The 25,066-nt window shown below is 38.1% G+C and overlaps 1 pseudogene; it reads left to right on the top strand.

Moving 5' to 3' along the window:
• Positions 1-13,589: 13,589 nt before the first annotated feature.
• Positions 13,590-23,449, top strand: LOC136147123 (guanylate-binding protein 1-like; annotated as a pseudogene).
• The last annotated feature ends 1,617 nt before the right edge of the window (positions 23,450-25,066 follow it).

The raw sequence follows: 25,066 nt of genomic DNA, 5'->3' as shown, positions 1-25,066 counted from the left end.
GCCACCTGATGCGAAGAGCTGACTCATTGGAAAAGACCCTGATCCTGGGAATGATTGAGGGCAGGAGGAGAAGGGGACGACAGAGGATGAGATGGTTAGATGGCATCACCAACTCAATGAACATGAGTTTGGATAAACTCCGGGTGTTGGTGATGGATGGAGGCCTGGTGTGCTACGGTTCATGGGGCCACAGAGTCAGACATGACTGAGCAAGTGAACTGAACTGAACAAACCCTCCATCACAGTTTTTTCTCTAGCTTTCCATCCTTATTCCTTAAGTGATGCCTCCCACCTCCCATTGAGTTATAACATACAAGAACACAATCTCTATTTTTTCACATATTTGTACATACTTTTTCTTGTGCCTTGATGCTCATCCACCCTTTCTCAACCACTCAGCACACTGAGTGATACTACTTCTAGTATCTTGTATCTCTTCTTACCCCAATTTTTCTTAAGCTCCCTTCCCGATTTGGAATGGCTGTCAAGTACTTTGAGTCAGTCCTTAGCTATACTCCATGCTGGATGTGTGACTTTGAATAACTTAACTTCTTTGTGCATCACATTTCTCAATTGTATATTGTGGGCAGCAGTAGAATCGAATTCATAATATTATTCTTGAATCTTAACTTGGTAAATCCAGCAAAAGCACTTTAGAAAATGCCTGGCACAAAAATTGCATACTGAATATGTATTAGCTGTTAGGAACCTTTCTTCTTATACTATTCCTTGTCAATCATCATCATCATCTGTGCATTCTAGTATGATAACTCTTTTTAAACTAGACTCAATGAACTATTATCTTTGTTTACATTTCAGATAATAACCACTGTGCAATCAAAAGTGCGTCTTAAATATTGTATCCCATTTTTAGAAAAAGTCAGTACAAGAAAGAAATCTCATTTACTTGGATTCATTATTCTAAACTATTTTTACAAATATTTGTGGTCTCTTCAAGAATATATAAGTGTGGTTATAAAAAGATAAAAAGTCAAGCTATCATCATATTCCACTTCCCCCCTACAGCTGGTACTGTTTGGTCTTAGGCCTTCAGAACGAGGAATAAAGACCATTTGACTTCTTTCATTTACCCATCTCTGATCTCTCCTTGAGCTTCCCTGGGGGCTCAGATCGTAAAGAATTTGCCTACAATGCAGGGGACCTGGGTTTGATCCCTGGGTCAGGAAGATCCTCTGGAGAAGGGAATGGCAACCCACTCCACTCTTGCCTGGGAAATCCCTTGAATTGAAGAGCCTGGCGGGCTAAAGTCCACAGAGTTGCAAAGATTCCTTATCTTAACTCCTTTCTTGGGCACTAATTTATAGTCAAGTTCAACCTTTTCTTTGCCTCTGAATAAAGATTGTGTCCTCTAGGAACAGAGAAATTTGCTGAACTAGTCTCCACTGTGGGCTCTAAAAGCAGTTTCAGCTCAACCTGGCAATAACTGACAGATACCTTTTCATTCTGCAACAATAAAACATCCTTCCTTTTTCTATAGCATCTTGCCAGGGAAATGTAGAAAAATACAATATAAAGAAGTTGTTATTAACAGAAAGGATGCTCCAGCTGTGATTCTCTTGGACAAAATAGCCTGATGGCTTTAGAGTGGCTGGAATTTGGAATGGGCAAGGTATCTAGAAACTTGTTTTCGAGCCAGCTACTTCTGACGAATTTTCGAGGTTACCTATGGAAATTCTCTTAATTCCCTGGGGCCAATCTCATTATCCATAAAATGATGAGTTTGGCAACCATGAACTGGAGATACCCTAGTACAACTGTAGTATGATTAATGGTGACCCAACACCCAATAATGAGCAATTAAAAGGTGGATTGTGGCTGAAAACAGAGCTTCCTCAAATAACCTGCATTGCTATGAATGAAAATTTACATGTAGAAAAATAACTTGCCCAGTAATGGCTCCAAGCACTCTGAACATAGGGTGGAACCTTTCATGAGTACTTTGAATGATGACTTGAAGGTGTGAAGATATGGAAATGGACTAGTTCCCTTGCTCTTGACAATTACAATTCAGATTGTTTTCTGGCACTTGATCAATATGAACTAAGACTTTTTTGGTCAGATGTTATTTAGTCTGATTCATGTTGATATACAGCAGAAACCAAGACAACACTGTAATGCAATTATCCTCCAATTAAAACTGAATAAATTAAAGAAAAGGAAGTTCTATAGGCAAAAAACAAACAAAAAAAAAACCAAAAAAAGCTTTCAGTGATTGTGTCTCTGGTAAGAAGAATTAAAAAGTCCCTGAAGATATCTCTCCTCTAATATATATACACTGTATTGTCCCTGGAAATAGGCTGTTTTCATCCTGTGCTTAGGCTACATTATAGAGCACAACTTAACTTTTAAGAAATTGGAAGCTGACCAGGGTGGCATTACCTAATCACATGAGAATATTTCCTGGTGCTCTCCAGAACTGTGGCGCTCAGGTCTGTCCCCAACAACTTGCATAGCCTCAGGAGTGGAGGGAATACAACCGATAAAAATCATTCTGAGCAGCTTTAAATTGGTGATAGTCGATCTCCATTTGGAAGGGCTGCCTAAAGGGTCTTGGGATTCTCCGGAAATCAAGGCTGCTGAGAGTCTCTTTTTGGAGGATACCTGAGCTAGCCGCCCAATTCTCCCAGGTAAGGAAGTCCAGATTTTCTCAGTTCTGTCTTCAGTGGAATATGGGAATTTGTGTACGTTAGGTCTTGGAATTACGTAGATACCTTGAACCCCAAGAGTTTGCTCCTATGAACAGGTTTCTCCTGACACTTGCTCTGTGCCAGGTCCCTAGCTACCCTGATCTGCTCGGCCCACCCATGCACGATACAAACATTGTTAGCCAGACTTGGGAAGCCTAAAGTTTTATTTCTCTCTTGTGTAAGAGTTGGAAAGCCTTGCATGGCACAGGGAACTCTGCTCAATAATTATTGCCTATGAAAGCATGAAAAAAGATCTTAGCTCTGTGAGCCTCCATGTTCTTAAGAATAGGTAGGTAAAACAATAACTCCTCCTGGATTTGTTACTGTACAGGTTGATAACAAATAGCTTAATAAATAATTTTTATTTAGCCAGGATTAATATACTATTTCTTCAGTGAGCAAGTTAAGCCATGAGTTCATATGTCTGTAAGTCCTGTAAACTGTAAAATGCCTAGAAATCTGATTGATAGATTATTTTGTCAGAAAAAAAGTATAGATTGGCTTAACCCTTCTCCTCTGTATGAAATATCTTATTTCATTTTATCTGTTGGTGAGCAGTATGGAGTAAAGCAGGGTTTTTTGTTTTTTGGTTGGTTTTTTTTTTTTTTTTTGGTGTCTTATAAGCAGGAGAATTTAAAGAATTCTTAGAGTTAATATTTCAAAAAGCTTTGGGGAAGAGTAGATGAGTTTACACGACTGCATATCTCAGGTGTTTTGTTTGCTTGCTTTTGTTTTTCGCTTTTACTGTAAAGGAGATATCCAAGCAAATAAACTTTAAACTTCAATTAAACAGGTAAATTAGATTATTAGATTGTGTAGATGATTAACAGTTTCCAAAAGTTATTATCCGTAAAGTCTCCGTGATGATTAAAAATGTCCCAAATCCCTATTTACAGCAAGTTACCACAGCTGATTCTGATGTAACTTGTGCATGAGCCATGCTTTTAAAAAGTGCACGCTAAATGAGTAAACTTTATAGCTATTTTTAACTGTTGGTGAGTGTAAATGTGAATAAATTATTTCATATATTAGAGCTTTGAAGAATTTATGAAATTAAATATAGTTATTACAAAAATAAGCAAGAAATAACCTACTGGGGTGTAAACAGTCTGAATGTAGGGGCCCTCTAGTCTTTTTTTCTCAGGTTTCTCCAACGCCTGGTAGGGGGCAGTTAGAAAATGCTCGAAGGAGGGAGGAGGAGAAGGGAGGAAGCGACCCCACCCTGCACCTCAGCAAAGGGGCTGAGTTTTGGTCCTCAGTCAGAGAAAGGATATCAGCCTCCTTTCCGCAGTTGAGGTAGGATTCATTTCTCTTCCTTTGTAGGGCTTCTTGTGCAGCCCCCAGGGGGATGCCGGAGGAGGAGCAGCGCATCTTGCTTTGGTCTCGCAACCGCAACCACCACACACAGCATCGCCGCGCGGCCACCAGCTACTTTTCAGCTTGCAGGGGAAGCGAGGGTACTCCAGTGCGGTCTGTGCTGGAAAATTTTTGTTGTTCGCTAACGGAAACGTGCCTGGATGACCACACCGGAGAAGCGAATTTGTGTATTGCGCGGGGGAGCTGTAGCTGGGGAACAGGTTCTCAGTTCTCAGCTGCCTTTTGCTCGCCCCTCGCGCTCTCCCCGCGTCTGGCTTCGGAAATCGACTATTCAGTAGCTGAAAATCAAGAAGGGATGTTATAGCCCTCCTGCTTGGGGAAGAGGCGAACCGAAAGAAGAGCTCATTTTGTGGTTTAACTGTCGGAGTTTTTAACGTTGGTGGTTTTGTTTTTTCGTTTTTTAAAAAATTGGGGAACGGATTGTGGGAGGAGGCTGGTGACAAGTCGGCCTGGCTCCTCTACACCTGGCATTGGAAACCCAGGTATCCCAAAAACAGACCTGGCCCGGTTTTTACGGTTGGCTTGGGTTTCTTTGGCCTCGCAATACAGAGCAGCAGCCGTGAATGTGACAAAGTAACTGTGGGGTGAAATAGTTCAACAGACCGTTTCTCAGGGGTGCTTTGCTGGGAAAGAGGTTTGGGGTTTTGTTTGCGTGAATGGTTAATTTTGGTAATTTTTGCTTACGCATTTCCTGTCTGCTTTCTGTCTCCCACAGCTTTTAAAAAGAGTACTTTTGTAGTTAACATACCTACTCTATTCATAACAATAAAAATATGTGCAGTATGTTCGTGCATATATGAAACCTTGATATTATATATATAGATTACCCAAAGATAATTACTACGATTTTGATGTACATTCTTCCTGACTTTTTTCCTTTTTTATATTAAGGTATATCTGTATTTTGATACCCTGAAGCTTATATAATTTGGAGTTCTGCTTTAGAGAAAATAAAAAATAAAAATTCAAAAAAAATTAAAATTAGCAAATAAATTCTAAGTAACATTTTCTTAAAGCCGAGAGGGCTACAGAACTTTATATTACCTTCTTTTTTGTTTTTTGTTTTTGGCACATGTTAGAGTACTTTCTTCTTATTTCTTATCATATTTGAATTTCATTGTGCACAATAATTTCTGGCATTCTTAATAATGTTGAGCCCTACAGAAGAAACATTTTTAGTGCATTTTAAAATTTCATTTCGTTATACTGAGCAACTGAATGACAGTTATAATTAAATTAACCTTTTACTATTTTTGTTGTCTTCTGAATAGGTATAGGTAGGAGCTGTTTTGCTTGAACAGCGTGGTCTTTGGTTCATTAGCTAGCTTTCTTTTTTAATTTATTTTTTAATTGGCGAATAATTGCTTTACAATGTTGTGTTGGCTTCTGCCATAAACAACGTGAATCAGTCATTTTAAATATATATATATATACTTCCTCTTGAGCCTCCCCCCATCCTGTCCCTCTAGGGTCACAAAGCACAGAGGCTGAACTCCCTGTGTTATAAAGCAGCTTCCCACTAACTATCTATTTCACACATGATAGTGTATATATGGAAATGCTACTTTCTTAGTTTCTCCCACCCCCTCCTCCTGCTGCTGTGTCCACAAGTCTGGACACATGACTCCCCCCCTCATCTGTCTTATGGTTCTTTAGATCTTTAGTGGTAAATCTTTTCCAGAAGGTTCCAGTTTTTTTCATCCATGGTTGTTCTGCAAATGGTTATGACTTTGGTATGCCTATCAGAGGAGGTGAGCTCAGATGAGTGTCTTTCTACTCTATCATCTTGTGTGGTCTCCTTAATTTAATATTGAGGTATAAAAATCCTTTTTTCTTTTATATTTGATGTAATGCTATTCATCACATTTTCTTAGGAAAGTTTACCTTTAAGTTGTGATTATATACCATCTTTCCTAATGTTAAAGCTAAAATGTACTCGTCCAATATAGTATCATGGTGAAATTAGATGATAAGTGCTTTCTTTAAAAAAAAAAAAAAACTCTACAAAATGTATGAAGTAAACATAATTTTCTATTTCAACATTGCCAGTATTTCATCTTTTGACATTAGTCCACTCAGAGTCTGAAAAGACTTTGGGAATTCTGGTAGTTTTTCTTAGCTGCAGTTTATTTATCTCTAAGTGGATTTAGCTAACCTCTAGTATTTGTTTGTACTTTTCCAATTTATGATATTAAAATCAATGCAGATTTTCAATTCGCTTAACTCTAAGTTGGCAATAAAAATATTATTTCCTCAATATGTACCTCAAAGGTTTGCTACATATGTGAGCTTTTAGAATGAATCTTCCAAGCAATAATTGGCATTAAACTGAAAGCTGTTATTTCTTTTTTTTTAAACTATTTTAACACTTGGTGTGTACCCACAAAGATGGACTCTTTAATCTTTTAGTCAGTTTAAAAAAATCAGTACAAGTAAATGAGTAATAAATGTGATTGATTCTATAATGATTCAGTTCAATTTGACAGACATTTAATTGCATAATTATTATATGCTTATCCCTGTAATAGATATAGACTGTGACATGGTCCCAGATATTGAAGTGTTTACAATCTTGAAAGGTGAGAGTTTTATAAGAAAAACATACAAAGGAAATCTGGTGGTGGTTTAGTTGCTAAGTCACATCTGATACTAATTCAAATAATAATTAGTATATGAATATGTATGTGTTAACATGAATGTATACACATGAATGAGTATATGCATATAAAATTTCAGGTGAAAATGAAGAATGGTAACAAGTATATGGGTGATGGACATAGCGGGTAGCTATTCTAACTCTGTTAGTCAAAAAAGAATTCTCTGAAGAGGTAACATATATAAAAGTTGTCAATAAAGGGAGGGGGTAAGCTATTTGAAGAGGTAGTGGAATAGTGTTTCAGGCAGGGGATCAGCAGGTTGCTGAGGTGAAAACAAGCTTGGTGTGCTCAGGAAACCATGAGATAATTTTGTTATAACACCAAAAATATATGCAACAAAATATCACAAATTTTTTTAATGAATCCTGAAACAGTCTTGGCCATTTTGAAAGTTAAACCCAAGCTGGGCTACGTATAGTGCCCCTGTACTTCTGAGACACAGAGATTGATGTAGAAGGAGGGTGGGCACATGACCCAGACCTGAATAATAACAATCCTTTATCTCCTCACTGGATCCAAGAAGTCCTCCTTTCTCTCTTATGTTTTTGGCTTTATTTTTAATATGGTTTCTTGAGGCTATAAAGATGGATTTCTAGAAAAGAATAGTCTAAGGAGAGTTAGTTCTTTTTTGAATGTAAACAAGATATTTTTAATATTTAATAATGGAGGCAAAAATAAATTCAGATTATTTCTTTCATATTCCATGGTTTGTAAATGTTCCAAAGAATATTTGTTTTAATTACACTCAAAAGTTCAGTTATAAGAGTAATATTGGTAAAGGAAATTTTATTAAAATGGCTTATTAAACTGGTAGAATTTAATGGGGCTGCATTTAAGTGATATGAAATTTTTCATATTCTATTAGTGAATTCCAGAAAAAAATGGTCTAGCATCTTGTTTTAGAAATGGTGGGGTTCTTTGAAACCTAGGGTACTCAGCCATTGGGTGTAATGAAAATATTCAGACAGGAGCAATCTCATTATTCAACATCCTGCTACACAAAGTTTGGGAAAGTTGAAAAAGCTGCCCTCCATCAGGTGCTCACAGAAAATATTAAGTGTAGGGCAGTAGGCATGAGGGAGCTGCCTTGGTGGGGCAGGCAGGCTGGACATTTCTTGGTTTGAGGTTATGCCTCTGTACCTAGAGAAGAGAGATGACTGATATTGTCACCAGGAGACTTGAGCTGAATTACAGATAATTGCAGCCCACCATTGGGATAGGAATAAGATCATAAAGAAATAAAAGACCCATATGATGCAGGTGTTCAGAGTCTGCTAAAATTGGGAGTAGAACAGCAATACTGAGAAAAACCTTTTGACTCTCCAGGTTTTACATAAAGAACAATGTAATTGCAGAACTCCACTGGAGAAATTTGAGGCTTTATTCACTTAAATTAGCTATAGAACAAACAAAACCCATGTCCACCTCAACTGCAACTATACTGAATCATCTTAACAGAAAAGAGATGTACCCATTTCTAAGCATAAGTACTATGTCAGTCCCAACTGTTTTTTACACAGTCACCAGCATTCAGTAAAAAATTGTGAGACACAGAAAAAAAGTGAAGTAAAAGCTATCCATTGTGAAGACATAAAGCAAGCAACAGAAATAGTGATAGACCAAGTGCTGGAACCATCAGACAGCCCTTTTAAAATCACTATAATTATTATGTTAAAGGATCTAGTGGGAAGATAAACACAGTAGACAGATGTGAATTTTCAGTGGAGAACTGGAAACTATTAGTAGAGTCAGAAAGAAATACTGTAAATGACAATCAAGGTGTCCTTTATAGCCTTTTGGGCTATAGTCCATGGGGTCGCAAAGAGTCAGACGCGACTGAGCGACTAACACACACTTTAATGGGTTTAGCAGATGACCAAATGAATACCCAGTGAAGGAAAGAATCAGAGAACTTTAGATAGGTCAATAGAATTTAAACTGAACCGTGAAGTTATTCAAGGAGTGAAAGAAATAGTTGAGAATCCAGTAGCTCAGTTATCATAAAACAGTATCAAAAGATTTGCTATACATGTGATATTAAAAAATCAAAAGGAAAGAGAACCTTCCAAAATTACTGAAAGACAGCACACTACAGGTTCAGAAGTTCAGAGAAACCCAAGTGGATAAATAAAAGAAAAACACAATATAGGCAGAGCAATGAGATCTAAACAAAAAGATCTTGAAGGCTATGAGAAAAACAGATGATGCTGCTGCTACGTCACTTCAGTCATGTTCGACTCTGTGCGACCCCATAAATTTCAGTCCACCAGGCTCCCTGATCCCTGGGATTCTCCAGGGAAGAGTACTGGAGTGGGGTGCCATTGCCTTCTCTGAAAACAGATGCTACATGCAGGGAAACAAGGGTAAAAATATGAACAACTTCTTTCTGGAAATGCTGCAAGTTAGGGAAAGTGGAAAGACATTTCTGAAGTACTAAATAAAACAATATTAACTCAGATTTCTTTACTCAGTAAAAAAAAGTCTCCAAATGGATATAAAAATACAGAGATTTCATAGCAAAGCTGATAGAAATATATTTTAATGGACTCTGTAAATCCAATGAAAATTTATGCTATTGTTGGTGGAAGAAAGGTGACTCTAAAATTTATATGAAGATTTCTTATTTGTAGGATAGATACAAGAAAGTATCCCTCTAAATGTGGCATCACATATTTGTGAATGTGAAGAAGATGAAAGGCTCTCTTCTGTCACTCCTTGAGAGGCACTGATGTCCCTTCTGTCCCTTTTCCTTCAACACAGGTTCAGCTGTTCTTTTCTAAGGCTGAGTATATTCCTGTGAAGCCACATCACTGATGGTGACCATAAACACTACTGCAGATACAGCCCTGGAGTCTGGAGTGTTCCTCATTTGCCCTAACACCATTCCACAGGAACAGATTTGGTGTCTCTCAATTGAGGCCAGTTGGAAGTAGTATCTTCACCTCTTGGTCTTAAGATCCAATCTGTGAAATTAAAACAACAGTTATATAATTTGGCTTCCTTTGTTTCCTGTGACATCTACTTCCAAAGCTGAAGATGTCTATGAGAAGATTATCATAAGTTTGAAAGTGTCCATTATACACTTCTAAAACATTTCAAGGCTACTTCATTTTAGGTTAAGAAATTTTCAGGCTGATTCGTGTCAATGAATGACAAAACCCACTGAAATGTTGTGAAGTAATTGGCCTCCAACTAATAAAAAAAAAATTAAAAAAAAAAAAATAAATAAATAAAAGAAATTTTCAAATTTGTGACTTGGGCCTCATGTCAATCAAACTTCTCTGTCAAAAGCAATTGATTTGCATCTTGCCTATCGCTTCCAAGTGGCTCAGACGGTAAAGTGTCTGCCTGCAATGCTGGAGACCCAGGTTCAATCTCTGGGTTGGGAAGATCCCCTGGAGAAAGAAATGGCAACCCAATCCAGTACTCTTGCCTGGGAAATTCCATGGACTGCGGAGCCTGTAAGGCTACAGTCCATGGGGTCGCAAAGAGTCAGGACTGAGTGACTTCACTTTCACTTTCACTTAAAAGTCATTATTATAGCTCCAGTGCTATCAAAACCAGCATTTGTATTGATAAACAGAGTTAATAGACACAGCATAGTCTATTGCTGTGTCTTACTTAAGAGCAGTAAGTATACTGGAGATCTGACAGTTTGTAACATGCTCTACATTAACAGTACCAAACTTGGAACTTTCGATAAGTGACTTAATTTTACCCAATCTCAGCTTTTAGAAATCTCTATAAGAGAAATAATAATGAAATCAGTATTGATTTTGAAGATAGTGTTCTTTTCAACCAAGACAGTTCCTTGGATATTAAATTGTACATTATCATTTTCCTTTATGAATTGTACAGCTTGCAAAGGCAGTTATAAAGTATTATTAGTAAGTGCTCCAGCAAAATAGGCTGTGGTCTTTGGTACCTTTGAAAGTTCAGTTCAAGTCTGGAAGTACAGCTGAACAGTAAGAACAAGACCCTATCTGATTGTGGGAAATTCAGCATAATAAAACTCTGCAAAGAACAGGGGGAAAGACAGATGTTAAAATATTTGCTTTTCTTCCTTTAATAATAAGTCATATTTTAAGCAACTAAAAAATTTCAAACTCCTATAATGCAACCCAATTGGGTAATTCATATAAAACTCCACCAGGGCTTCCCTGGTGGCTCAGTGGTAAGAATCTGCAAATTGCAATGCAGGAGACCCTGGTTCAGTCCCTGGGTCAGAAAGATCACCTGGAGAAGGGGATGGCAACCCAATTCGGTATTCTTGCCTGGAGAATCCCATGGGCAGAGGAGTCTGGTGGGCTACAGTCCATGGGGTTGCAAAGAGTCCAGACACACTGATCTGCTACGTTTCACTTTTTCTGTAATTTTTCTATAGGCTTCCCAGGTGGTGCAAGTGGTAAAGAACCTGCCTGCCAATACAGTAGACATAAGAAATGTGGGTTCAAAGAAGTAGAGGAAAACAATACAATGGGAATGAGTAGAGATCTCTTCAAGAAAATTAGAGATATGAAGGGAAATTTTCATGCAGAGATGGACACAATAGAGGACAGAAATGGTATGGACCTAACAGAAGCAGAAGATACTAAGAAGAGGTGGCAAGAATACACAGAAGAACAATACAAAAAAGATCTTCATGACCCAGGTAACCACGATGGTGTGATCACTCACCTAGAGTCAGACATCCTGGAATGCAAAGTCAAGTGGGCCTTAGGAAGCATCATTATGAACTAGTGGAGGTGATGGAATTCCAGGTGAGATATTTCAAATCCTAAAAGATGATGCTGTGAAAGTGCTGCACTCAATATGTCAGCAAATTTGGAAAACTCAGCAGTGGCCCCAGGACTGGAAAAGGTCAGTTTTCATTCCAATCCCAAAGAAAGGCAATGCCAAAGAATATTAAAACTACCACACAATTGCACTCATCTCATATGCCAACAAGTTAAGTTCAGTCAGTCGCTCAGCTGGATCTGACTCTTTGCGATCCCATGGACTGCAACACACCAGGTTTCCCTGTCCATCACCAGCTCCAAGAGCCTACTCAAATTCATGTCCATTGCATCAGTGCTGCCATCCAATCATCTCATCCTCTGTTGTCACCTTCTCCTCCTGCCCTCAATCTTTCCCAGCATCAGGGTCTTTTCCAATGAGTCAGTTCTCTGCATCAGGTGGCCAAAGTATTGGAGTTTCAGATTCAACATCAGTCCTTCCAATGAATATTCAGGACTCATTTCCTTTAGGATTGACAGGTTGGATCTTCTTGCAGTCCAAGGGACTCTCAAGAGTCTTTTCCAACACCACACTTCAAAAGCATCAATTCTTTGGCACTCAGCTTTCTTTAGAGTCCAACTGTCACATCCATACATGACTACTGGAAAAACCATAGCTTTGACTAGATGGAACTTTGCTGGTAAACCAATGTCTCTGCTTTTTAATATTCGGTCTAGGTTGGTCATATTTTTTCTTCCAAGGAGCAAACATCTTTTAATTTCATGGCTGCAATCACCACCTGCAGTGATTCTGGAGCCCCCCAAAATAAAATCTTTCACTGCTTCCATTGTTTCCCCATCTATTCCCCAGCATGAAGTGATGGGACTGGATGCCATGATCTGAGTTTTCTGAATATTGAGTACTAAATCAACTTTTTCACTCTCCTCTTTCACCTTCATCAAGAGGCTCTTTAGTTCTTCTTCATGTTCTTCCATAAGGGTGGTGTCATTTGTGTATGTGAGGTTATTGATATTTCTCCTGGCAAACTTGATTCCAGCTTGTGCTTCATTCAGTCCGGTATTTCGCATGATGTTCTCTTCATATAAGTTAAATAAGCAGGGTAACAATATACAACCTTGATGTACTCCTTTCCCAATTTGGAACCAGTCTGTTGTTCCATGTCCAGTTCTAACTGTTGCTTCTTGACCTGCATTCTTATTTCTCAGGAGGCAGGTCAGGTGGTCTGGTATTCCCATCTCTTTCAGAAGTTTCCACAGTTTGTTGTGATCCACACAGTCGAAGGCTTTGGTATAGTCAATAAAGCAAAAGTAGATTTTTTTCTGGAACTCGCTTGCTTTTGCAATGATCCAGTGGATGTTGGCAATTTGATCTCTGATTCCTCTGCCTTTTCTAAATCCAGATTAAACATCTGGAAGTTCATGGTTCATGTACTGTTGAAGCCTGGCTTGGAGAATTTTGAGCATTATTTTCCTAAATTGTGAGATGAGTGCAATTGTGTGGTAGTTTGAGCATTCTTTGGGATTGTCTTTCTTGGGATTGGAATGAAAACTGACCTTCCCGTCCCCTGGTCACTGCTGAGTTTTCCAGATTTGGTGGCATATTGAGTGCAGCACTTTCACAGGATCATCTTTTAAGATTTGAAATAGCTCAGCTGGAATTCCATCACCTCCACTAGTTTTGTTCATAGTGATGCTTCGTAAGGCCCACTTGACTTTGCAGTCCAGGATGTCTGACTCTAGGTGAGTGATCACACCATCGTGTTTACCTGGGTCATGAAGATCTTTTTTGTGCAGTTCTTCTGTGTATTAATGCCACCTCTTCTTAGTATCTTCTGCTTCTGTTAGGTCCATACCATTTCTGTCTACAAGAAACCCACCTCAAAACAAGAGACACATACAGATTAAAAGTGAAGGACTGGAAAAAATACTTCACGCAAACGGAGACCAAAAGAAAGCAGGAGTCGCAATACTCATATCAGATAAAATAGACTTTCAAATAAAGGATGTGAAAGGAGACAAAGAAGGACACTACATAATGATCAAAGGATCAATCCAAGAAGAAGATATAACAATTATAAATATATATGCACCCAACATAGGAGCACCGCACTATGTACAGCAAATGCTACCGAGTATGAAAGAATTAATAGTAACACAATAATAGTGGGAGACTTTAATACCCCACTCACAACTATGGATAGATCAACTAAACAGAAAATAAACAAGGAAACACAAACCTTAAATGACACAATGGACCAGCTAGACCTAATTGATATCTATAGGACATTTCACCCTAAACCAACAACTTCACCTTTTTCTCCAATGCACACGGAAACTTCTCCAGAATAGATCATACCCTGGGCAATAAATCTGGTCTTGGAAAATTCAAAAAAATTGAAATCATTCCAGTCATTTTTCTGACCACAGTGCAGTAAGATTAGATCTCAATTACCGGGAAAAAATTGTTAAAAATTCAAACATATGGAGGCTAAATAACACGTGTCGGAATAACTAACAAATCATAGAAGAAATCAAAAAAGAAATCAAAATATGCATAGAAATGAATGAAAATGAAAACACAACAATCCAAAACCTATGGGACACTGTAAAAGCAGTGCTAAGGGGAAGGTTCATAGCATTACACGCTTACCTCAAGAAACAAGAAAAAAGCCAAATAAATAACCTAGCTCTACATCTAAAGCAATTAGAGAAGGAAGAAATGAAGAACCCCAGGGTTAGTAGAAGGAAAGAAATCTTAAAAATTAGGGCAGAAATAAATGCAAAAGAAACTGAAGAGACCATAGCAAAAATCAACAAAGCTAAAAGCTGGTTTTTTGAAAAAATAAACAAAATTGACAAACCATTAGCAAGACTCATTAAGAAACAAAGAGAGAAGAACCAAATCAACAAAATTAGAAATGAAAATGGAGAGATCACAACAGACAACACGGAAATACAAAGGATCATAAGAGACTACTACCAGCAGCACTATGCCAATAAAATGGACAACTTGGAAGAAATGGACAAATTCTTAGAAAAGTATAACTTTCCAAAACTGAACCAGGAAGAAATAGAAGATCTTAACAGAGCCATCACAAGCAAGGAAATTAAAACTGTAATCAGAAATCTTTCAGCAAACAAAAGCCCAGGACCAGATGGCTTCACAGCTGAATTCTACCAAAAATTTACAGAAGAGCTAACACCTATATTACTCAAACTCTTCCAGAAAATTGCAGAAGAAGGCAAACTTCCAAACTCATTCTGTGAGGCCAACATCACCCTAATTCCAAAACCAGACAAAGATGCCACACAAAAGGAAAACTTCAGGCCAATATCACTGATGAGCATAGAGGCAAAAATCCTTAACAAAATTCTAGCAAACAGAATCCAACAACACATTAAAAAAATCATAAGCATGACCAAGTGGGCTTTATCCCAGGAATGCAAGGATTATTTAATATCTGCAAATCAATCAATGTAATACACCACATTAACAAATTGGAAGATAAAAACCATATGATATTCTCAATAGATGCAGAGAAAGCCTTTGACAAAATTCAAAACCCATTTATGATTAAAATTCTTCAGAAAGCAGGAATAGAAAGAAAATACCTCAACATAATAAAAGCTATATATGACAAACCCACAACAAGCATTACCCTCAATGGTGAAAAATTGAAATCCTTTCTCCTGAAATCAGGAACAAGACAAGGGTGCCCACTCTCACCACTGCTATTCAACATAGTTTTAGAAGTTTTGGCCACAGCAATCAGAGCAGAAAAAGAAGTAAAGGAATCCAGAAGGGAAAACATGAAGTGAAACTCTCACTGCTTGCAGATGACCTGATTCTCTACATAGAAAACCCTAAAGAATCTACCAGAACATTACTAGAGCTAATCAACAAATACACTAATGTTGCAAAATAAAATTAACACACAGAAATCCCCTGCATTCTTATACACTAACAATGAGAAAACAGAAAAAGAGATTAGGGAAACAATATCATTCACCACTGCAACAAAAAGAATAAAATACTTAGGAGTATATCTACCTAAAGAAACAAAAGACCTATACATAGAAAACTATAAAACACTGATGAAAGAAATCAAAGAGGACACAAACAGATGGAGAAACATACCGTGTTCATTGATTAGAAGAATCAATATTGTCAAAATGGCTATTCTACACAAAGCAATCTATAGATTCACTGCAATTCCTATCAAGCTACCAATGGTATTTTTCACAGAACTAGAACAAATAATTTCACAATTTGTATGGAAATACAAAAAACCTCGAATAGTCAAAGTAATCTTGAGAAAGAAGAATGGACTGGACAAATCAACCTGCCTGACTTCTGGCTCTACTACAAAGCCACAGTCATCAAGACAGTATGGTACTGGAACAAAGACAGAAATATAGATCAATGGAACAGAATAGAAAGCCCAGAGATAAATCCACGAACCTATGGACACCTTATCTTCGACAAAGGAGGCAAGGATATACAATGGAGAAAAGACAACCTCTTTAACAAGTGGTGCTGGGAAAACTGGTCAACTACTTGTAACAGAATGAAACTAGAACACTTTTTAACACCATACACAAAAATAAACTCAAAATGGATTAAAGATCTAAATGTAAGACCAGAAACTATAAAACACCTAGAGGAGAACATAGGCAAAACACTCTCCGACATGAATCACAGCAGGATCCTCTATGACCCACTTCCCAGAATATTGGATATAAAAACAGAAATAATCAAATGGGAACTAATGAAACTTAAATGCTTTTGCACAACAAAGGAAATTATAAGAAAGGTGAAAAGACAGCCCTCAGATTGGGAGAAAATAATAGCAACTGAAACAACAGACAAAGAATTAATCTCAAAAATATACAAGCAACTCCTGAAGCTCAATTCCAGAAAAATTAATGACCCAATCAAAAAATAGGCCAAAGAACTAAACAGACAGTTCTCCAAAGAAGACATACAGATGGCTAACAAACACATGAAAAGATGGTCAACATCACTCATTATCAGAGAAATGCAAATCAAAGCCACAATGAGGTACCATTACACGCCAGTCAGGATGGCTGCTATCGAAAAGTCTACAAGCAATAAATGCTGGAGAGGGTGTGGAGAAAAGGGAACCCTCTTATGCTGTTCGTGGGAATGCAAGCTAGTACAGCCGCTATGGAGAACAGTGTGGAGATTTCTTAAAAACCTGGAAATAGAACTGTCATATGACCCAGCAATCCCACTCCTAGGCATACACACCGAGGAAACTAGATCTGAAAGAGACACGTGCACCCCAGTGTTCATCGCAGCACTGTTTATAATAGCCAGGACATGGAAGCAACCTAGATGCCCATCAGCAGACAAATGGGTAAGGAAGCTGTGATACATATACACCATGAAATATTACTCAGCCATTAAAAAGAATTCACTTGAATCAGTTCTAATGAGATGGATGAAACTGGAGCCCATTATACAGAGTGAAGTAAGACAGAAAGATAAAGAACATTATGGCATACTGACACATATATATGGAATTTAGAATGATGGTAATGATAACCCTATATGCAAAACAGAAAAAGAGACACAGATGTACAGAACAGACTTTTGGACCCTGTGGGAGAAGGCAAGGGTGGGATGTTTTGAGAGAACAGCATGAATATTATCTATAGTGAAACAGATCACCAGCCAAGGTAGGATGCATGAGACAAGTGCTCAGGCCTGGTGCACTGGGGAATCAGGGACCCAGAGGAATCAGGTGGAGAGGGAGGTGGGAGGGGGTATCAGGATGGGGAATACATGTAACTCCATGGCTTATTCATGTCAATGTATGACAAAACCCACTGCAATGTTGTGAAGTAATAGCCTCCAACTAATAAAAATAAATGGAAAAAAAAAAAAAAAAGAATGAAACACAATCCTGGTAATATATGTTCTGATTTCCAGGGTGACAACCAGAATAACCCCTGGATCTTTGCCCTAGCAATACTCTCGAGCAGCACTTTTGTGTTCAATAGTATGAGAACTATCAACCAGCAGGCCATGGACCAACTGCAGTATCCTTTTGGGATCCAAACCATATCAAAGTCAGAGGGGAGACCAATATTTAAAAAACAGCTGACTAACTATGAATCCTGGTGAAACAAACACAAGGAATATAAAAAAGAATTCAATGGCATGGGGAAAATCCTATAACCTACTGAAGAATTGATGCTTGGGATACTTGGGTTAAGGACAAAGGAAATAAAGGTTTGTATGTGGGACTAATGTAGGACTGCGGAGGGTTTACTGTTCATTCACGCCAGTTTTCCTTATTTTGCTACTCAGCTATGTGATAGAGCTGACAGACAGAATCAGGGCAAAATCCACACCTGATGTGGATGGGGTTGAGGATTCAGCTGACTTTGTGAGCTTCTTTCCAGACTTCGTATGGACACTGAGGGATTTCTCCCTCGACTTGGAAGCAGATGGACAGTCCATCACAGGCAAAGAGTACCTGGAGAATTCACTCAAGCTTAAGAAAGGTAACGGTGAATTGGTAAACAGATGACAAAACACTAAAAACTATTGTTCCTTAGTTTTCTATAAACAGTTGTCTTCTGTTTATAGTTTCTATTTCTTCTCAAGGGGTGATTACTAAGAAGTAATGCTTGTTTACTATATGAATTAATAGATTTGGTTTTAGATTATTTTTCTCCCTGTTCTAAGAATAAACTTCTTTTTCTTTCACCTTCCCTATGCTGTGATTAGATTGATATCTCCATGCTTAGGACTTGTGGTGCTGTAATTAGCCAAAGAATAGGAGTAGAATCGTCATTTATTTGAAGAAAAGAAATGCAAGTGTGAACCATGCACAGTTCAGGGGTGGTAAAGGATTGTCACAGGCAAATATTGTCCAATCTAGCCTGCCAGTTGGTTTTGTAAATATAATTTTATTCGAATAATGTCATACCCATTCATTTACAGTTTCTCTATGACTGCTTTTAGGCTACAATAGGAGACTTGAGTACTCAGAAAAAGAGACCATCTATCTGGCTTGCAAAGTCTAAAATATTTACTGTTTGACCCTTTATGGGAAATGTTTGCAAGATCCTACATTAGGCAAATTCCTTTTTTCTTCCTCCAGGTACCAGCCCGAAAGATAAAACTTTTAATCTGCCTCGACTCTGTATCCGAAAGTTCTTCCCAAAGAAGAAATGCTTCATCTTTGATCGGCCACTCACCGGAAGAAATTGGGCCAGCTTGAGGAACTGTGTGACTCTGAATTTGTGCAACAAGCTGCGGTCTTCTGTTCCTACATTTTTAGCAATTCCAAAACTAAAACTCTCTCAGGAGGCATCCAGGTGGATGGACCTCGTGAGTCCTATTCCCAGTCTTCACTCTCACTGTTAAGACTAAAGGATGGTGTGATAACATCCATATAGCTTCAACTTTGAAAACTGCACATCTACTGCTATTATCATGTTAAATTCTAGGTGGCACCAGCACTTCTAATAGGTTTTATTAATCAGACTTCATAGTTGAGAAAAGATACAAAAGCAAAGAATAAAAGCTCTAAGAGCTTACAATTGTCCTAGTAAACTGGATCTGCCCTGTCCAACATGGCTGTCACTAGACAGTTGTGCCTATCTAAATGTAGCTAATGAAAAATATACAAATTTAACATTCTGATCACACAGCTATGTCTCAAGGGCTCACACCTACATGAGGCTAGTGGCTCCCACCACGGACAGCACACACAGAACACTTCCATCATCACAGAAATTTCTCCTATAATGCTCTGCTAGAATAAGCAAAATGGAGGACTCATTTTGATTTGCTCCACAAATATTAATCAAATATTTCCCATGGACTTACCAGTGCTGATGGTACAGACATATGTGAGAGAGAGATGGTTTCTGGCCTAACAGTACCTGCAGGTGAAGTAAATGTACTCAATAAACACAAAAGTTTCTCAACCTTTGATGTATATATACCACCTGAGGATCTTGCCAAAGAGGAGGGTCTAAGTCAGTCAAACTCGGGCAGAGGCTGAGAGTCTGCATTTTTAGCAAGTTTTCAGGTGATTCTGTAAAATAAATGGTTGGTAATAAACAACACTAGAATTAGACAGAATAGAAAGTTTCCTCACTCTGCCTACAGTAAACATCATCATTGTTTTCTGTCGTAGGTCTAGAGACCCTGGTGCAGACCTATGTCAGTACCATCAACAGTGGAGATCTGCCCTGCATGGAGAATGTAGTCCTGGCCTTGGCTGAGATCAAGAACACAGCCGCACTACAAAAGGCCATTGTCCACTATGACCAGCAGATGGGCCAGGAGCTGCAGCTACCCACAGAAACCCTCCAGGAGCTGCTGGACCTGCACAGGGCCAGTAGGAAGAGACCACTGAAGTCCTCATGAAGAGTTCCTTCAAAGACATAGACCAATTATTTCTAAAAGAATTGGCAGTAATTTTTTCCTCAAGTTTATACACATTAGGCTCTTGGAAAGTAAAGTATTACTAGAAAATGAAATAGGTGCTTATTTTGTGAAAAGCAATTTTTCTAGACAAATATTATTTGCTATCATAAGAGGAACCAATTTTATTATGATATACTTTATTATGAGGCATTGAAACTTTTTTCTTTCATGAATAAACTAATAATCTTCCCTATAATTTCATTACATGCATACAGGTAATAATCAGAGCTTTTAATCAATCAACATACTCATTTTTATCAGACTGATTGGCTATTTTGGCCAAAAGCAAAGAATATTTTTTTCTTAGTTATCATGAGCAGGTTTATTTTGAGCTACTTTTATTTCACATGCAATCATTTGTCCAGTTGGAAAATTAGGAGTTTTCTCCAAAGGTGAAGCATGTAGCTAGTAATCTCTGCTCCAAAGTTTACCCTCATGGAGAAAGGGGCTTCTGTAGAAAGTCAGGATCAGAAGGAAGGATATGATTTTGTTGCATTTCTGTGAATTCTTCTAGTGGTCACAGACCTTTTTTACTTTTATTTTTTTGAGAAGCTTTCCCAGAAATTTGGAGGTCAAGATAACCTCTTTTAATTCTTCTGTTAATTAATACTTCTTATTTTTTACATTAAAGACCCAGCTAGATAAAAAGCAAGATGACTTATGTAATCAGAATCTTAAAGCATCAGAAGATCATTGCTCTGCTTTACTGAAGGATGTTTTCAGTCCTCTAGAAGAAGAAATGAAACAGGGGATTTATTTGAAACCAGGGGGCTATCGCCTCTTCATTGAGAAGAGCAAGAGCTGAAGAAGAAGTATTTTCAGGTGCCCAGAAAGGGCATACAGGTAACCAAGTTTGATTCTGGGAAGCTACTGATGCCTCCTTGAGGTGACAGTTTGAACACGTGTATTGTATACAGATGCGCAATTACAGGACCAACAGCATTCAGGCTCTCATTCTATAAACACGTACAGGGAGCCTGTTACACCAGATATAACCAATGTATTCATCCAAGAGCATACATTAAGTTAACAATTGAGTTGTAAACTGGATTACCAGATGTATCCAAAATTTCAAATAATGTCATCATTTACCTCTCTGCCTGTGGCTCTCCCCAGCCCCACACTTCCCTCCTTCCCAGTCTCCCTCTACCCCCTTTATTCAGATCCACTTTATCCATGATGCCTTCCTTCTCCAACAAGCTCACGCCATATGGGACCACAGCACCCACAGCTCCAAAATCAGAGCCCTCAGTTTACAAGAAGAGAATCACTATATACATATATATCAACCTCTTATAAAGGATTCTGCTCAGGAGGGCACCTTGCTTGGCCAGTCTGGAGCATGTGCTTATCTGAGTGCCAGGAAATCTGATCATCAGGCACACCAGGGCCAAGAGGAGCAGTTCCTAGAGGGAAAGGTGGTGGGCAAACAGGAATGAGTGCTTACAGCCATTTCCTAATACTAACCCTATTTTGTCTGGGTCCCAGGCTGAGATTTCTTCAGGAATACTTGAAGTCCAAGGAGTCTGTGACCGATGCAGTTCTACAGACAGATCAGATGCTCTCAGAGAAGGAAAAGTTGATAGAAGGTGAGGAGCAAGTCAAGAGTCTAGACAGCCCTGAAAGCTCTTAAAAGTTCTAGCTAATTCAGCTAGGTGAACCGAGGAGCCTTAAACTATAGCAACATGAGAAAAGATGTCTCTTGTTTGCTAATATCTTTTCTGAATAGGGTGTATGCATCTAGTAGCAACAGTGATAGGTAACTGTAGATGGAAGAAAGAAGCAACTTGGTCTCCACATACATTTTTCTTTTTCCTCTTCCTCCTGACAGTGGAACGTGTGAAAGCTGAATCTGCACAGGCTGCAGCAAAAATGCTGGAGGAAATGCAAATAAAGAACCAGCAGATGATGGAACAGAAAGAAAAGAGCTATCAGGAACATGTGAAACAACTGACTGAGAAGATGGAGAGGGATAGGACCCAGTTACGGGAAGAGCAAGAGAGAACTCTTCCTGTCAAACTGCAGGTATTTAATTGCAACACCATGTGGCTCCTGTTATTCTGTTTTCTGTCTACACTCTCTGGTCACAAATGTGGCCCAGCAGTGAGAACTTGAAGCCCAGAAGAAGGACCTTGCTTGCTCACTTGTACTTTTCAAACCCCATTTGTCTGCCTGAACTGGCCCCTACAGTGTCTTGTTACTAAAAGATTTTACTTGCAGTTATGTCACAACTAGTCTTTTATCACTATATCTGTCAATCATGGAAGCTGTTATCTGCTAGGCATTAAAAAAAGGGGGTCTTATCCATATCAAAGCAAGAGCTGTCATGTCCTTAATACTTAGGAGATGAAAGAGAGGTTAAGACAAGACTAAATAACTTTTATAGGGTCACAATGCTTGGGAAGATATCTGAACTGTCTTCACCACTTAGAGGAATACATGATTTTTTTTTTTTCTGTCACAACTGGTATGACTTTTAGCTATAAGAAATCCTTCATAAGCAGGACTCCTTAATCCTCACACCAATGTGTCCATCTATCACTCCTACTGGTTTCCTATGCCCTGCTCCTAGTATGTGTTGAGTTGTGCAGAAATCCAGTATGGTCAAGTCTGGGGCCCTGATTCCCTCACCTATATTTTGGTCCTCCTGCCACCAAGTTGTGGAAGGTTAGATCAAATTTCCTGATCTAAGATTCAGACAATGTATCAGATTTTGGAAATCTGTCTGTTACTGTGCTGTGTGTGTACGTGTGTGTGTATTAAAAAATAAAAATACATAGATAAGACTCAAAGCCAAACATTTCATTAAGATTGTCTACAAAGGTTGTATACAAATAATGGGAGAAAAAATTAAGACTGCTAATTGAGATTTATCAACATATCAGGATGAACTTATATCAGGAGATATAAGTCAAAAATCTTTCTTAACTCAGGGAGACTCAGGATAAGCAATCACAGAGATAGAAGATGTAAGAGAAGGTATAATGATAATTAATGATAGAGAAAATTTCAAGAAGAAACTAAATATTTTTGAGTAACATGGAAACTTACATTACCATATGTAAAATAGACAGCCAATGGGAATTTGCCATATGGCTCAGGAAACTCAAACAGGGGCTCTGTATCAACCTGGAGGGGTAGGATGGGGAGGGAGTTGTGAGGGAGGTTCAAAAGGGACGGATATACGTATACCTATGGCTGATTCATGTTGAGGTTTGACAGAAAACAGCAAAATTCTGTAAAGCAATTATCCTTTGATAAAAAATAAACTAATTAAAAGTAAAAATGAAAAAATAAAAAATCCTTGAATGTGGAAACTAGATAGTAGTTAGAGATTTACTTAATTATATACACTACTCAGTCTCCATTTGTATTTTTTAGGAACAGTCCCGACTACTACAGGAAGGATTTCAAGAAGAGACAAGACTACTTCATAATGAAATACAGAATCTCCAGAAGAACATGAATAAACCAAAAAAGGAATGTTTCCTAAGCTAAAGAATTAAAGAATAGAGCTTTCCTTGTCACTCTTACACAAGGCATTACTCAAGAAGTTTAAAACTGAGAAAAATGTCACCATACTTGATAATATTTAGGTTTTGCATTTTTACTACACTAAAATTTGCAAAGACACACAGTTCTATAATTGAAATCATGTACATCTTCCTCACAATATTGCAAACTGTGTAGCAAATGCACTTTACCTCTGTGCCAGCACAGGAGGTATCATAAACTGGTACCACCCAGGAACTTCTTCCAGATGACCACTAGTTAAACAAGTGGATACTGAGCAAAGTCTTATGTCAAAGTCTTGGGACATAGTTGGTAATGAGTTTGACCAAATGCACAAAAGGTTGGGAAGAACCATTTTAGCTTCTAGTGAAGGCAGGGTATGGTGTCCCATTGCTTCAAGACTGCACAGTTTGTCAGTAGCGATGTGACTCCTGGATACCTGGAATGGGCAGTACTTACTGGTGAATCCCAAGCTAAAGCAAATCACCTTGCATAGTGATCTAGAAGGTCTACAGAATTTCCACAGGAAGATGGAAGAAACCATTAGCATGATTATAACTTGGATCATAAAGAAGTGGGCTAAAAAAGGAAACTTTCCCTTCTTGTTCATTTCACCCAGATTATAATTTTAATTACCTAATTAATAATTTTAATGGGATACTTTAGAACTTTAAGTGACACTAGACTAAACATAGTAACAGGATGGCAATTATACATTGTGTTTGTAGCCATTTCTTACTTGCAAAAGTGAGTTTGAAATGATGACAGATAATGTGTTAGAAAACTGAGCTAAATTAATTATTAAATTGTTCATTACCCTGAAGTTTAGGCTATTGTTTCCCAATTCTTGAGTCACACTTGAAAGTCTCCTTACTTTCCCCCAAGAGAATATGGGTTGTTTTTGACTTCCTTTGATCAGAAAAATAATGCTCTTGGTAATACTTAGGACTTTATCACAACTGTCAAAAGCCCTAGGTAAGTGCTCAAAACTTCTCAGAGCAATGAAGAATTATTTCAACCTGGAACTAAAAATGTAAAATGTTGAAATTTACATTTCTGATTTTTTATTGTTTTTCACACACAAAAAATGTTTTAGTTTATATAGCCATAATTGGCTAAGGTTTTAAAACCTGGGATAGTAACTATTCATTAGTATGTCAACTCTGCCATAAAGCAACCACAGATGACACATAAATGGATGGTATGCCTGTGTTCCAAGAAAACATTGTTTTAAAATACAGCTGGCACTAGGAAGCCATAGTTTGCAGACTCTTGCTTTATATAATAGAAACATTAATCAAAGTTTTTTACAGCTGCCTTATGTTCCTTGCATCTGTAAGGAATATAGGGATTACATCACATATGTTAGCATTGTGAAAAAGATTGTGCAGTGTTTCAAAATATTACATGATGAGAGAAAAGCACAGGAGCAGCTAATGCCACTGAATCTACATTTATAGACCTGCTTGTTCTGGTTGCCTTGGGACCTTTTTTCCCATTGAGTCTTCCCTTCGTTTCCCATCAGCATAGAGAATACCTCTTCCACAGTTAGGCAAGTGCTGATAAACAGTAGCCTTTTACTCAAACTGCAGCTTCATAGGG

Source organism: Muntiacus reevesi, chromosome 1 (genome assembly GCF_963930625.1).
Source record: "Muntiacus reevesi chromosome 1, mMunRee1.1, whole genome shotgun sequence".
In the NCBI taxonomy this organism is placed as follows: domain Eukaryota; kingdom Metazoa; phylum Chordata; class Mammalia; order Artiodactyla; family Cervidae; genus Muntiacus; species Muntiacus reevesi.
Note: the sequence above shows the minus strand (reverse complement) of the source record. Positions and strands in the feature narration are given on the sequence as shown.